General features: G+C 39.6%; 1 long non-coding RNA gene across 1 annotated transcript; it reads left to right on the forward strand.

Moving 5' to 3' along the window:
• The first annotated feature begins 4147 nt into the window (after positions 1-4147).
• LOC123429436 lies at positions 4148-4636 on the forward strand. The gene is made up of 3 exons (XR_006622670.1): positions 4148-4204; positions 4358-4415; positions 4544-4636. It is a non-coding gene; the product is annotated as an uncharacterized LOC123429436 (long non-coding RNA).
• Positions 4637-12433: the final 7797 nt, after the last annotated feature.

The raw sequence follows: 12433 nt of genomic DNA on the forward strand, positions 1-12433 counted from the left end.
ACCGAGGCGTGCCGGAGGACGAGAGCCGGCCGGCCAGACGCGGCGTTGTTAATCGCGCGCCTCCGATGACTAGCTAGAGACGGCGTGGTTTGTCATCCGCATCGTCGTGTCCGCAGCCGTGGGGCCGGCTGGTGATGGCATGCATGCAGGTGCCCGCGCAGAGATTGTTTTGTTGGGAAGTGCCGTACGTCCTCATGGTCAAGGTGGTGGCTGTGCTTTGGCGAACTACTCCAAACATGGACGTTCCTCGTGTCCGGATTTCGTTCGTTTGAACATGACAATGAGACGGCGTCCGTTTTCTTGATGCGCTAGTCGTGAGTCAAACACGAGATCGCATCTCGTCCACATGTATACATTTCTAGGCCGTTTTATTTATTTCAACGACATTTTGGTACATTAGATTAAGTACAATAATATAGCCAGCTGCTGGCTATAAACCATCGTCATATCATCTATAGCTAATCTTATAGCCAACATGTACAACAGTTCATTGCAAATGTGTATTACTTTTTTTTATTATTATATGACACACCTTTCATACTCATAAAATGTTTAGGAACACGTGCTAGAGCTGACTCTTAGCTAAGGACTCGCTTACCTTATTTCTCCCCTTCTCTTTCCTCCAACTAAATAAAAATATATTAATTTATTACTTATAGCCAGCTGATTCAGCTTTATTGTACTTGTTCTTAAAAATACATTCATCAATCCTTTGCTAGAAAATCCCCCTTTTCGGTTCTCGAAATGGGGACTAGCAATTTTCTATCATTGGGACGGCTAAACTAGCAAGAATCCCCCTTTCCGGTTCTCGAAAGGTTCTAACATTCCTAGAGCGTTTTTCTACTTTTGTGCTCTCTTTCAGGTGTTTTCCCTACAATTGTTATTTTCCTTTGTTTTTTTGTTTTCAAGTTCACTAATATTTTTCTAAATTTGGCAAATATTTTGTGAATTCTCAACATTTGTCAGCATTTTCTATATGCAAACACATTTTTGAATTTCGCAAACATTTTTCAAATTCTTGGACATTTAGTTTTCCAATTCTTGTGCATTCTTTGAATTTGCCAACATTTTGTAAATTTGATCTTACTTTTTGTATTCATAAATATTTTGTGAATAGGCAAGAATTTTTTGAATTACAAATATTGCCACAAATTAGGATACATATTTACAACTTTTGAACTTTTTTGCACTCGCTCATAATTTATAAATGCATGTAAAAATTTCAAATTCATGAAGATATTTGTTTGAAACTGCGAACATTTTATGAATTCGTGAACATAGTTCTTTAATTGGTCGATCTTTTTAGAAATTGTGAGCATTTTTAGTTTTCCAATTGTTTTACAGTCCTAGTGTACTCGGTTTTTGAGGAAAAACGCATGCAAAAGCTGATAAAAATGAGCGGTCGCGAGCAAAGAACTAGAAAACAACGTCCGATCCGAACGAAAGAACCAAAAGACCATGAAATGGGTTTGTATTTGGGCGCTTCACCTACGCCTTTAAAGAAATGTAATTTTGTTTCTTCAAATGTGCAGATAGATTTTAAGTACGAGTTTTGTTATCTACAGAAAAACGTAAGTCGTTATTTTAGCACCTGCTGGTTTTCTTGCTGGCTCGTGCAAGCTAGCGAGCTTGCAGCATCGAGTGGTAAAGCCATTTCATTCGCTATTGCCTATTGGCCCCAACTGATCCAACTGATCGCAAAGCCACACGCCAGTACTGGTTGGGAAACTATCTCTACTATTAAAGCAGGATGTGCCGTCGTGATGGTTCAACCTCAGCGATGGTTCGACCTCTCTCCCCCGGTAAGAGCTCTCTCCCACCAACTTAAAGCAGGATGTGCCGTCTCGGAAGAGGCAGCAGATATCAAAGTATCAACTGTTATAAACCTGATATTTAAAATAGAACACCAACTTAGTCCCGCATTACTGAAATGTCTAGCTAATTATATATGTTCAGGATTTCATAGAAAAGCTTCAGCACTTGCCACAGTCAAAGATGTTGGACCTATTTCAGAAGGATTACATTCATGCCGTCACCATAAGTATTTTAGTTATGCATTTCTAGCTACAAAGGAGATGCTAATGTGTAACTTTATAAGTATTGGATTTCTTTCAGGTTGGAGTTGGGCTCATGGTCCTTCAACAGTTTGGTGGAGTGAACGCAATGTGCTTCTACGCCACTGAGATATTTGTCTCGGTTGGTAATGAATTTTAGCAACCTGATGCCTTAACTTTCTCATGCTTACTGCTTATAGTTACTGGACATATTTCTTACCATGTGTTACTTTTGGGTACTAACTATCCATGACATGAATCAGGTTTCTCGTCAGGGAACACGGGAATGCTCGCTATGGTTGCGGTTCAGGTATTTAATCATGGCTCTTATGCAATAGTTTTTGCCACTCAGTACTCACTGATTTTATGGTGTTCTTGTAGATTCCGATGACGGCACTTGGGGTGCTTCTGATGGACAAGGCTGGAAGGAGGCCACTTCTAATGGTAAAAAAAATACACAGGTTTTTAGAAAAAATGATGCACTTAGTAATGGATGCTAAGGCAGTAATTTCCATTCTCCGTGCTGAGTGGTCGCCTGAGAGCTTAGTCCTGCATTACTGAAATGTCTAGCTAATTATATATGTTCAGGATTTCACAGAAAAGCTTCAGCACTTGCCACAGTCAAAGATGTTGGACTTATTTCAGAAGGATTACATTCATGCCGTCACCGTAAGTATTTTAGTTATGCATTTCTAGCTACAAAGGAGATGCTCATGTGTAACTTTATAAGTATTGGATTTCTTTCAGGTTGGAGTTGGGCTCATGGTCCTTCAACAGTTTTGTGGAGTGAACGCAATGTGCTTCTACGCCAGTGAGATATTTGTCTCGGTTGGTAATGAATTTTAGCAACCTGATGACTTAACTTTCTCATGCTTACTGCTTATAGTTAATGGACATATTTATTACCATGTGTTACTTTTGGGTACTAACTATCCATGACATGAATCAGGTTTCTCGTCAGGGAACACGGGAATGCTCGCTATGGTTGCGGTTCAGGTATTTAATCATGGCTCTTATGCAATAGTTTCTGCCACTCAGTACTCACTGATTTTATGGTGTTCTTCTAGATTCCGATGACGGCACTTGGGGTGCTTCCGATGGACAAGGCTGGAAGGAGGCCACTTCTAATGGTAAAAAAATACCCAGGTTTTTAGATAGTAGAAAAATGATGCACTTAGTAATGGATTCTAAGGCAGTAATTTCCATTCTCCGTGCTGAGTGGTCGCCTGAGAGGATGAGTGGTCGGGTGAGTGGTTGCCTGAGAAGGCCGCGATGACTGGTCACCTGAGAGGATGGCGGCGGGTTGTTCAGGTTCATTTGGATACTGCGAGGAGGTGGAGATCGTGTTTTTGTTTTCCAGTATCATGCTAAGCTGGGTTTTTTTCTTTCCTGTGTGGGATCGTATTATGGGAGGAGGTGGGATCGTACGATGGTTTTTTTAGAGGTGGTTTTTTTTGGAAAGTGGAAACCATGATGATCATATACCTATGATTTACAGTTCATGCGGTGTTGCACATATATTCGGACATATATATGCTCTTGTCATTCGCTACTACTTTCGGTTACTCTTCACTAAATGTTTTCCGGTTCAATTTTTCAGATCATAAACCACTTCTTTGGTTGCAAGGAATAAAATCCATTGCTGATTAGGACTTGGTGGTGACTTATTTAAAACGGCATGCATCGACTTTCATGTAACTGGTAGTCAGCGCTCTAAGCAAATTTTTATTAGAATGGATATTCCTACAAAAATTCCATGTAAATATACAACACTGGACATGGTTTTTTTAATATCATATGTTTCTACTATCATTTTTCTTAATCATTATAACAAAAGGAAATTAATTAGCTTATGGTATATGCTATTGTTGATGTGATTAAACATGCTACATGTCATCTAATGAGACTTAATACCGAGGGATGGCAATGGATACTCATTACCCATGAATCATACCATGTCATTTGCTTCTTTTTTTTGAAAAGGAGGATGACCCCCGTGTAAACAAAGACATCTGTAATCTAATAGAAGATGTTTTAGATCAGTAGAGGGAGGACATATGTAGTATGCCATTCGACTAATGTCTTCACGAAATAGGATCACCCTTGACAAGACCTTCGAGGAGAGGGACACGCTCAACTACAACATTGTGGTACTTTTGCATACCTAACCTACCTGCCTTTTGCATACTTCAAAAATTTGGATGCTTATTACTAGGACATGACTTTGATTTATATCTCGAGTATCATATATACATGCTTGGATTGTGTGTGATTCATGTGCTCTCTTATTTCCCCAACTACAGAAGTCAATCAATGAGGCAGCTGAAACTTGGGGTTTGAAGTGTCTTCGCTACGAAATCAGTATGCTTCTTTTCCTTCCTTCCTTCTTCAACTGTCTGTATGTATGGCACAATATATCATCTCCTTATCCAACCACCTCACAGCATCACATTACTAATATCCATCAATCTGTCTATCTGTCTTTCTAGGGGACATCACTCCTCCAGATGGAGTCAAGAAGGCCATGGAGATGCAGGCCGCAGCAGAGCGCAAGAAACGTGCTCAAATCCTTGAGTCTGAAGGTAGCTTTTACTAGCAACTTTATTGAAGCCACTCTTCTCAGTTTCTATGTCATGTCATGAACATTGAATCCTGCTTGCTACCCACTGTACCTCTCATGTTGCTTCCCGACTGATTTTGCCAAGTATACAGGGTGATCGTGCAGGAGCCCTCGATGGTGTAGTTCCCGCTGTTGGAGAGGACAACAGAGGCACTCAAGGCCGTTTCCACGATGCCGATGTACGTGTTGGAATTGTCTGGTGTGCATACATACCATGTGGTATGTTTACTGAACTTGTGATGACAGTTCTTCAAGTAGTACCTTCGTCCCTAGATTTTTTTACTATGAATATAATTATATTCTGGACAGAGGATGTGTTTATGGAGTGGTTGTTGTTTTATTTTTGAAGCTATGACATTAATATCGAATCATAGATATTAATTTGTAGGGCTCTAGCATATATGTTTATCACCAGAAAACTAAAATATGTAGGTCAATCTAGAAAATAAAACAGGGACAATTATTCAACAGAGAGCAGAGAGGAGAAGATCTAAGTCTAGGCCGATAAATAGGAATTCAGCTGCAACGACTAAGTTGATTCAAGTCGGCTCCTTGCGAGGGCGAAGCTGTGATGTGGGACGGCGCCATGACAGTGGTGATCCAGCCCAAAGCCACGATACAAGTAGGACCGCTCAATATGACCTCAAGTTTAATCTTCTTCCTCAATCCCACAGTTTTTGATTTTTTATTATTTGGTGGTTAACAGATCGAATTACGCAATAACTAGAAAAATGGATTCATACCTTGGGTGGTTGGAATCTGAATGTGCTTAGCTTAAAAAAATGGATCCATACCTTAAAAAATGATCATCTATGTAGTACTAGATTGGTGAGACCACACATGGACATGTATATAGTTTGAAGCATGATGCTTTCTTTAGGTGATTGCGATTCAGAACAGTGAAATAATAATGTGTACTCATGAATAAATCAATATGAGTGTTTTCCCATTTGACATTTTATCTCTCCAAGCTATCGCAAAAGTTGCCTCCTCTCTTATGTTGATTGATGTAACCAGGTTAACATTATTAGCACACAAGTATAAAACATCTCTAATATGCACATTCATTGTAAAAGAAGGCATTAATAAGTCAACTTATAATAAGAAAATGTTTGATCTGCTGGTATGGTATTTGAGCTCATGTATAGGAGCAGAGGTCATGGGACTGAATAGAGGCGAAACTTACTAAAATTTACTAGCAAACTGCATGTCATTTATCTTGCCATAACATGTATTGACCAATTAGTTAGTCAAATATACTAGCTGGTAGTAGTGAAAGCAAAGGCTTCATGCAGGTGAGTAATAAAATTTGGGAGTGCTCACATACAATCCAGTTAGACTAATTTTGCAAGAAGCATTGCACACTAGGTTTATAAAGTGTAAATTTTCTTAGTGAATTAATAATGTGTACTGATGAATATTGTCGAGTTTGACATTTCACATAGGCGGTGAAGGTATTTTGGAGGTAATTGGCATAGTCCCAGTGAAGAGTGGGGGCGTTCATCACAATGATGATGGAGAGTGAAAATGAGGCAGATCCTTGGCAACATCGTAGGCAATGGTGCAATGTCATGTCGCTGTGACTGATGTAGGGCAAGGATGTGGTGACGGTGAGGGTGAGGAGGTAAAAACACAAACACGTGCACTTATTCTTTTTTTCGCCTGTTTTTCTGCCATGGCAACATTTTTAGTTTATCGCCGTTGCAACGCACGGGCAATTTAGTGAACATGGTCAAAGAGTTGTGTAGCCATTAGGTGGACAGCTTCACATTGGCGTAAGTATTAACAACATTGTAATATAACACTCATGGCCTTCTACTTATATTTATTATTGTAAAGGAGAAACCAATTATCTTGATCGAGGTGTGTCATTGTTGTACTGTGTAAAATTGTAACGAAGCATATGAAAGATTTGGATATGGTTTTGTTGTTCAAAAGTCATTATTCAAGTTTCAAGGGGATGCCATGCACTTTTAAGTGTTAAAGTTGGGAAGACACGAATCAGACTTTTGCTTCAGGCACTCCCTCCTCCATGATATATAATGCCCCTGAGTTTGCACGGGTTTCAGTGTGCGATTTTGATCATTTTTACATACCAGAGTACATGGGTTGGACATGTATAAAATGTATTGTATTATTTTTCTTGCAAAACAATTTTACTTCATATATGTTTATATTAACTTTGTAGAGATACAATAAGTGATAATAATTATCATGAGTCTCAAACCAAGGCTTTCCTGTCCACGTAATGACCTCATCAGAAAAACAAAACCATTTGATGATTTATATACGATTTTACTGTAGTTATTCTCCTGTTAAATTCAGAATGTGGTTCATGTAGAAAGAAATACATGCAAAAAATAAGGATCATAGTAATACTTTTTCAATGATTCTTTTGGAGGTCATGTCTTCATGTTATTCAAGGATTTTGATATCTGAAAGTTATGGCAATATAGATAGGGAGATAGCCCTTCGTGCCGTGAGGTCACTCTGGGCTGTAGCGAAGGGCACACTGCAATTAGCGGGCACGCGGATGCGGTGATCCTGCATAAGCTTTGTTGTGTTGATTTCTTGTCAAGGACGCTGTTGTCCAAGCGTTTCCTATGCCTTGATTAGTGGCCCTTCTCTCCCATTAAAGACATTTCACTAATTTGTTTGATTATTGAGTGATATGACCTAATTAATTTGTATTTAGACACACAACCGAAGAGTAGCATGCAAACTTTGTACAAGATAATAATGGGATGAAGTATGTTCGGAATGCAAGCATTTGTGTGGGAATCACTGACACCATAAACCTGTCACTGAAATGAATGAGTCGGTTGGTGCATACAAGGATTTTGTTCTCCCGTTGCTCTTGATTGTCTTTGCAAGTCCATAGATATAAATTTTATGGTTTTCCTTTACTTATAGCAAGTACTGAATGTTTTTTCCTTCAACCCTTTAGGTGTTAAAATCTGTGATGGAGCTACCCAGAACTTCCGATTTTGGTGCCAAGATGTATGGATTCAATTGGGTGACCACTGTCAGATATTGTTGTTCAGTTATCCTGAGGGTAACATGGATATGTTTTGTTTGAGATCAAAGCTTGGTATTGCTAGAAATTATATCTGTGATGTGCACTGAGATTTCAAATATATAACAACAGTGGTACAACACACTCTTCCCCTTGCCATCGATGATCATTGAATTAGCGTACATTATAATAATATTTCTATCTTGGCACCATGAGTGTTTCTTAGTGGCAGTATTATTTCTACCTTAACATCTGTATGTTGACCATATTTTTTGGAATTGAATTATGTATTCAAAGCTACTGTTCAACATAGACATCGGTTAAAAATCATACAAGGGACAAAATGTATATGTACCCTTCTCTTTGAATATATGACTATAAATGAATTAACTCTCGCTGTGGCATAGGATGCACACCAAGTGTTTGCTCTTTTTTTTGACTTGTAGGTTCCCTGTTTGTCGATTTTTTTTCTCTGCCAACAAGTGTCATATTGTTGATTGGTTTGGCTTACAAAGAGCGGTACCAGCTTCTCGAGTCTCTTACAGAGGCACTCAAGTAAGTCTCTCCTACTCGCATTTGTTGGTCCGTTAAGTTCGTTAGCTTTTGGCATGCACTATGCAAATACAAATACTTGTCCCTATAGCTGTATCTCAGTCTATTAGGTGATTCTTTGACTTGAGTTAACACCTGCTTTTTTGTGAATCTCTACTATTAAAGAGGGATCTGCCATCGTGATGGTTCGATCATCTCTAACAATCCCTCTGCACGACTCCTCCCGTCGTATAACCTCTGGCTCCTCGCACGATTTCTTTGTGAAATTTTTTAGCTGCACCCCATCCCTCGTTCGCGTTATTCACGTCGCACATTTATGGCCCATGATCGAACCATCTGAAACCAACGCACGCACGCCCTCTATCCCACCCCCGTACTTCTTCTGACAGCTGCAGCCACCGATCCACGCAGAAGCCGCCCATCTCCTTTCCCCATATGCCGCTGCTGTGGTGTAGATATCATCTGTCCTACCGCCCCCAACGTCGTGCTCACTGGGCACCACCACCTCTTCTTGGGATGGTGCTGCCGCGCCCTTCGTGGCGCCTAAGACAAACCGGCGATGGTACAACCCCCACTCTAGCTAGACTCGTGCTGATTGATTTCTGGCTGAAATTCTGTCCAAGATGAGCTCTGAGTCCAGGGGCTGCTTGGATTCGAGCACAACGAGCTCTGCTAGCTTCTCCTGTATGTCCCTCTGATAAGTTGCTTCAGTTTTCTATGTTATTTCGGCAGTTTTGATGGGTTTCCGCATAATTTTGCTTGTTATTTTGTTTAGAATGATTTTTTTTTTCTGTTTTCAAGTTCATGACATGATAGTCTTTTTTTGCAGGGCTGATTTTGAAATTCCTCCTCTCTTGTTTTTTCTGACTTTGATGTTTCTCCTCTCTTGTTTTTCCTGACTTTGGGGGTCTCTTTTCAGTAGAGTACAAATTTTTGGCATTATACCGGGCTGACCTCTGTGTTTTGTACTATAGTACTAGCATATATTGTCAGCAATCGAACGTCGTCGTCTTCGTCGTGATGGTTCGATCCCCCTTCTCCTCCTGTCGATACGTCCTCTCACTCCGTCCTATCGATTCCCACGCAGAAAGAAAAAACAATGTAGAAAAACCTCACGTTCCAAAGTAGTGAAAACCCAAAGAAAAATCCCCTACGTCCTCCACTTCTCCCACAAGTCCACAAACTCCATATGCAGATCTCTTTGCCAAACCCGAACCACCTGGCTGGTACCCCGCACTCTCCCTCTCCTGCGTCGCGCATCTCATCTAGGCCTCGGCCACGGCCTCAACCCACCCCTCTCCACTATTGGCGGCTCATGTGGACGGCTGCGGACTTGAGGCCATCGGAAGAGCACCTTCGAGACGGTGGCGATATCGGCCTTGTCCTTCGAGGATGGGTCTTTCTCAGATGATGACCTCGACCGGCGACAACCCAGCATGTGGTCTCGCAGGAGTGCAGGGCAATGGCATCGGCTGCATGCTGGTCCGCGCATCAGTCGATCAGGGTGGCGAAGGCGGCCTTGGGACATCGACCGATCTGGCGACGTGAGCATGGGTGGTCACAGTGGGGAGGACAAGCGCGGAAGAGGAGGAGTCGGCCAATATGAGGACCTTGTTCAACAACACTACTCGGGCCTCCGGGAATGACAGGTTGGAGATATCTGAGATGTGTCCTCTCTGCTTCCAGTAAAGATTTTTGTGATTGGTTGTTTTGCAATATATTAGGCACTGTTATTTGTTTATGTTACAGGGCAAAAAGCTATATTAACTAAAAAATATCCAAATTCATGGCGGAACCCGTTATACAGCATTCTGGGTGAAACCAAATGTGCCATACTTTTGAATCACAACTACTTTTAGTTACTCCATTCCCTGTTTGCACAGAGTTATTAAGCTTTTACTTTTCAGCAAAATGGAGGATCCTTTATTTAAATTATGCAAGTAATTTCTATTCATTACGAATTCATAAAACTTTATTATAGCACTTGTATATATGTTGTATATATTAATTATGAAATCTTCACTTGGGTAGTACTTATGAAGGTGAATTTGTGACCACAAGTCATTGTTGTCAAAGTAGCAAATACAATCATTGGGTCTGTTGAAGTTATAGAGATCGACTATGATATTGCTTGGTACATGGTTTCTTCATGAGGGAAACAATGAAACATGGTGCAGACAAATATTGTACTAAAAACATGACGATTTCTAGGATGCCACATTATCAAAACATTGTAATGTACAGTTTTTTTATTCTAGAACACACATGAAATCAATTGTAATTTTCTTTAGTGCAGACCATCCTTTTGTGTACCTCCACATCATAGATTATTTGAGATGTAGAGGAACATGTAGTATTTGCTTTTTATTGCAAAAGTGTTCCCTCCATTGATTTTATTGAACATTATGCATTCTATTCAATTGTTGCTCTGTGAGCTAGCCTTCTTGATAGACATTTTTAAAGGAAAACATTTGTTTGCATCCATAATTTGAGAGAACTATTTGAACCACAGAATGATATTCTAAGACATTGTAGCTCTGCAGGAATGCCAGGTCATGAACGATGGAGACATAGGTTGAGCATAGGTAAGGTTCCAAAGGTTGGCACTATCTTCTAGAATAACAAGGTGATTCAGTTAGACCCCCATTGACGATTGCGGATGTATGTTGCTTGTTGCAAAGGGCGTCATACCTTCACTTTGCTTTGTTTTAATGATGTGCTTAATGTCGTGTTTTATCGATTATTTGATACAACCGGATCTGAGAAGTAACATAAAAAAGAGCATGGGCATGGCCGAAGTCAGAGAAAAGATAGACGAAGAAGGAATACATGAATAAATGAAGAGAGGGGTGAAGGGAAGATGTTCAGTTGTTATTATTTTTTTGACGCTTCCTTCAAACACGTAGGTATTTGACTATCTCCATGCTTAAATATTATTCAATGAAAATGTGCTTTCATTTTTTCGGTGGCCAATATGGCAAGACCCATCAAGTCTGAGATCTTATCAAGATCACGGGATACTTCTTTATTGAATCATTATGATAATATGTTCAGCTACTATTTAAGTTTGAGTGTATTTTATTTTTATTAGTGAGAAGAAGGTAAAATAAATATTTCATGACATGAGCACTTTTAGTGAAGGGATTCCTAGGGCAACAAGAGGGCGATTCTAGACCCTCCCACTGGCTGATAAAAATAGGGGGCAAGGAGTGGAGCGCTTGTTTGACGATGGTTGCGAGAAAACCAGAACAATCGGATTGGATTCGGCGGCCAACGATAATTAAGTGACAATTAATTTTATTGACCCGTGGCAACGCACGGGCATTCAACTAGTAGTGCTTAAAAGCAGGAGGTCTCTACTATAGCGTGTAGTGTGCCGTGGACAATGCCCAAACGCGCACCCTCATCCAACCAAATTTTTATTTTCCTTTTTATCATTCGTTTCTTTTTTACCTTTTAGCTTCGAAACATGTTCACAAATACCAAATTCAAAAAATGTTTCAATTTTTCAAAAGTGATCTCAGATTTGGAAACAGTTCTGAAATTTCAGAAAATGTTCACAATTTTTTCCCATGATTTAAAAATATATTCTGAATTTCTTCACAAATGAGAAAAATGTTTTAAGAAAATGTTCACAATTTTCGAATCTACTAACATTTCTGTCAAACTGGCAACATCGAGCGACCGAGCAATTCACTCGCTATTGGGCCACAGCCCACTGTAGCCGAACACAAGCGTCGCTGAGCAAACTAACACTTGAGGCGCTGAGTAGTACGGGGCAGTTAACACACAACCACGCACCCTCCCCGACCACATTGGGTTGACCCATATGTTGGGCGGGGCGGTCCTATCTTTTTTCCTTTCTTTGTGGTTTATTTTCTTTTATTATTTATTTTACTTTTTAACTCTGAAATTTTTTCACACATTCAAAATTCAATATGGGATTTCTAAAATTGTTTTGAATTTTAAAAATAGGATTAGTTTTTGAAAATGTTCCTGGATTTAAAAAATGTTCAAAATTTGTAATAATATTTCTAAATATCACAAAATATTCCATATTTAAAAATATGTTCATGAATTTAGTTTTTAGATATCAAAAGAGGTTCACGAACTTTGAAAATATTCCCTACATATTGTTTTTGAAAAATAAGAATTGTAATTTTTCCTCAGATTTAAAAAATATGAATTGTA

The sequence above is a fragment of the Hordeum vulgare genome, chromosome 2H, assembly GCF_904849725.1.
Source record: "Hordeum vulgare subsp. vulgare chromosome 2H, MorexV3_pseudomolecules_assembly, whole genome shotgun sequence".
In the NCBI taxonomy this organism is placed as follows: Eukaryota; Viridiplantae; Streptophyta; class Magnoliopsida; order Poales; family Poaceae; genus Hordeum; species Hordeum vulgare.